This window comes from Gossypium hirsutum, chromosome D10 (assembly GCF_007990345.1).
Source record: "Gossypium hirsutum isolate 1008001.06 chromosome D10, Gossypium_hirsutum_v2.1, whole genome shotgun sequence".
Taxonomy (NCBI): Eukaryota; Viridiplantae; Streptophyta; class Magnoliopsida; order Malvales; family Malvaceae; genus Gossypium; species Gossypium hirsutum.
In genome coordinates this window covers 9,551,694-9,555,962 of record NC_053446.1, presented here as the reverse complement: position 1 = coordinate 9,555,962, position 4,269 = coordinate 9,551,694, and the positions used below count along the sequence as shown (strand labels likewise).

Below are 4,269 nucleotides of genomic sequence, written 5' to 3'. Positions count from 1 at the left end.
AATTCTCAAATGGCTTATTTTGCATGGTATTGCAAACATGCCCCTATCATTGCATTTTGCCGGAATTTTCCGCTGTAACATTGCGGATACATTCTCACCAATATTCACCCTTTCATTACCTGTTAATTTTCGCTTGTTGGTGCAAAGCTCTTTAAGAAATTTAGCATACCGCGGTATTTTCTTGATGGCGTCCAATAGCAGAATATTGATATCGACATTCCTAAATGTTTCGAGGATTTCCTTGTCCTCTTTACCTCTTCGACACTGGTTGAATCGTTTTGGAAATAGAGGTTGAATTTTAGGCAATGGAGGCTTCGGTCGGACCTGTTCATTTTTCTCGGGTTTTTCCTGGGCAATTTCTTGGCCAAGATTCCTGTTCGGAATCAGTTTCAGTACCTTTCCACTTCGCAACATCATTGCATTCGTATTTTGTCTAGGGTTTGGTTCTGTTTGTGACGGCAGCTTCCCTTGAGAGGTAAATTTCTCGATCGATGTGGTCTACTCTCTGATGGACGTCTCGATTTTCTGTTGGAAACCCTTCATCTCTTTTTGGAAATTAAGAGTTTGTTGTTGAAAATTAAGAACATTAGTTGCTAACTTATTGACCATGGTTTCTAGAGAATTACCTGAACCTTGCGGTTGTTGCGAAAATTGATTTTTGTATTGCTGGTTATTTCGTAGATTGGTCCCATAACTTAAGTTAGTATGGTCCCTCCACCCTGGGTTGTAGGTATTAGCATAGGGGCCGTATCGCCTTTGTAACGGCCTAGGGAAATTTTCCACAGCATCCAGATGGGTCATGGTATCATCATACAAACTGGGACATGCATTAGTTGCATGATCAGGAGTAGCACATATTCCGCATAACCGGGCTGTCTTCGCTTTTTCTGCAATAAGAGAGTTCATCATATTAGTAAGTCTATCAACTTTATCCTCTAAGGTTGAATTACTTAGCTGGTGAACCTTTCTAGGGGTTTCAGTATTGGCTCGAAACTGCTGAGAATTTGCAGCCATCGTGGAGATCAAGTCTCTCGCTTGTTGGAGAGTCATGTTAATCAATGCTCCTCCACTAGCGGCGTCTACCATAGTCATCTCCATGGGCTTCAAACCTTCGTAAAAGTATTGGAGGAGAGATTGCTCCGTTATACCATGTTGTGGGCAGCTTGCACACAACTTCTTAAACCGCTCCCAATAATCATAAAAGAACTCAGCTTCTTTTTTCCTTATTCCAACGATCTCTCTTCTTAGCTCAGCTGCTCGAGACGCTAGAAAAAATAGATCAGCCTAAGTTGTAATAGATCCAATGGGGTAAATAAAATAATCATTCCTTAGCGGAATCTGCTAGGAAAAAAGGGAAAGCGTGCAATTTAATCTGATCCTCAATTACCCCCTGAGGTTTCATGCTAATACAAACCATATCAAACTCTTTCAGATGCTTGTGGGGATTTTTATTTTGCAACCCACAAAAAGTTAGCAATAACTGGATTAAACCTGACTTTAACTCAAAATCGGTATCCACAGTAGGATACGCGATGCACAATGGCGGTTGTTCTGTTAGAACTTTGTCCAGTTGCCGAATCCTTTGAGCCATTGGTTGGCATGCTAGATTCGGGTTTTCGTTAACCCTAGCGTTAAGCACTTCTTCTGGTGAGTCGACTTCTACTTTTTTGCTTTTAAGTGTTCGAGTAGGGTTTTTGTTAACCCTAGACTCAGTTTCATCGTCGACTTCGATTTCTAACGGTGGGTTACTTTGAGTTCCAACCACTACTGACTGCTTTTTCTGTAACTTTATCTCCTTGCGGTTGGCTCTAGCAGTCTTCTCAATTTTTGAATCGAACGCAAGAGTACCTAGAGCAGATTTGGTCATAAGAAATAAAAAAACAAGATTAGTACATTGTCAGTCCCCGGTAACGGCGCCAAAATTTGATGCGGTCGTTGAAAGTACCAAAAATACACTATCCCTAATAAATAATGAAAAATAATAGTAAAAGGGAAGTAGGGTCAAATTCTCAGGGACTGGATTTGCACAATGTCTTGTTCCGTGAAATCCCGGGCAGAATCTTGCCCAAGTAAACCTGCACTCCTGGAAAAAAAAATAAAAAATAACAGAATTAAAGGTTTGGATCTAGAAACGAAAAATAAAATAAAAACAGAATTAAGAATATTGAATCGAAAATTCGAGAAATTAAAAATAGAGTTGAGAGAAAGGAAATTCTTATGGGAGGTTCCAGCCTCCAATTGTCTCGTTCCGCCTTGGGTTCAATCCTCGACTTTTAGATGATCCTTCCCAAACTGAATAAGCTAGTTATAGTGGAAGAGGACGTCTACGAGCACCAGCTCCAAGGATTTAGACTTACGATTTAGTAGAACCTGACTCTAGCCAACAATCGCTTCTGTGGGATCGTCATATGCTAGATCAACGCTTCTCAATGGCGAATCCCACGCCATTTTGTCTCTTGGGCTTGCCAACCTCTGACGCAGTAAGCTAACAAACCGACTGTGCAACCTTCCTAAAACATAAAAAGTGGCCGCCTTTGCATACGTTGAAAAGCTTACTTCTTAAGGGCCATGGACAGAAGCGTCAGCCCCGTAGTGCGGAGAAATGATGAATACTCTGCCATGAGACTAAGTACAGACTCTAAGCCTCAAGAACCCTTTTTGGGGAATATCGACAACCTTCGGCTAGATAGGTTTAGTGGCTCATGGTTGTGGTGGAAAAGAAAATAAATAAAACAAAAATGGAGATTTTATTGAAAGGAAATATGAAAAGAACAAAAGCCTAGACTTTTCGGGAGAGAGTGTTTACAGAAAAAGATGGATGCCTTTTGAGTCACTTCACCCCCTATTTATAGTGTTAAGGGAGATAGTCTAATCCTACTTAAACTCTCAAAAGATAAATACATTTAATTGAAGATAAATAAAGATAAATAAAATAAAATCCTAAAATTAAATAATCCTTAATAATTATCTTAATATTAATTATCCTAATATAAATAAAATAAAGTCTGATGGAATAAAATCTCTTCTTTTTTCATTTCAACCATTGTTTCCTCCATACTTGCACTTTTGGCACCAACTTTTCCTTGTGTCGCACATTGGCCCATTTTATCTCTAAATTCACGCTTTTTGCCCTTAATTTTGCTTTTGCCTCAAATTTAGTCCCTATGAGATAAAAGATCATAAATAGCTCAAATTAGCAAGATCATACTAAGAATAAATACATAATTAATACATAAAAATACGTTATTCTAGAGTGTTATCTGCTTTGAAACTCTATGCCATAAGACTGAGGATAATAGTCGAGACCTTGTAACTTTCCTCCACCATTGGCGTAGAAAGATAAAATTTATGTATTTTGATAAAAAGTTAGTCTATTACTTTTATTTGAGGAGCAGGTGTAGATAATGGTAATGAATTTTTATTCAGAATAAAAAACAAAGTGCGAGAATTTGGGTGATCCAATACTCAATGCCAAAGGGAAAAATAATTTTTGTTTGCAAAAAAGTATGATTGGGGAGGGGGAAAATTAGGCCGCACATAAAGCCTACCGTTACTTTGGCCAAACATCAACTGCATTCTCGAAATCAGATCCTTCACCAAAAAATGAAATGAAAAAAATTCAATAGATGTTTGATTATATTTACAAAATTGAGAAATAGAATTGAGATTTTGTTTAATGAAAGGTACATAATGTATTGCTTACCAATTAGTAGTACTAGTGTGAGTAATCAGAATAATATTACCATCTCCCATAGAAATTCCCTCGTTGCCTTTATATTAATTAGCATTGGTAAGAGATTGAGGATCAATAATGAGATGATAAGAAGTGCTAATATCGAAAAATCTGAGATGGAGCACGTTGTGCATTCCAAGATGCAAAATTAGCCTTGGCATCTTGATGATTATGAGACTTGGAGTGACAAATATGTGCAATGTGACCATATTTATCACATAATTGACACTAAACACGGTATTTAGTATTATTGGTAACTTGTGCATGCTAGGAACCTTGTTGTTAATGACAAACCAATTGTGGTCGATAAGATTTAGATTGATTGATGGGATTAGTATTGGACAAAAATTGAGAATGATTGGTGTTGCGATGTACAACTGCAACAGTGATAGGAGAAGACATTTGTTTCTCCTCATATTGGAGAAAGAATTCATGATCAAAAAGTTTTTGAAAAAGTTCTTCGTACTTTATTGGTGTAGGTAGGTTTGAATAGAGGTGGAAACTTTTCGATATTCTAGACCAAGACCACTAAAGAA

General features: G+C 37.6%; 1 non-coding gene across 1 annotated transcript; it reads left to right on the top strand.

The window, feature by feature from the left end:
• Positions 1-1,144: 1,144 nt before the first annotated feature.
• LOC121222910 (small nucleolar RNA R71) lies at positions 1,145-1,251 on the top strand. Its single transcript, XR_005920280.1, has one exon. It is a non-coding gene; the product is annotated as a small nucleolar RNA R71 (small nucleolar RNA).
• Positions 1,252-4,269: the final 3,018 nt, after the last annotated feature.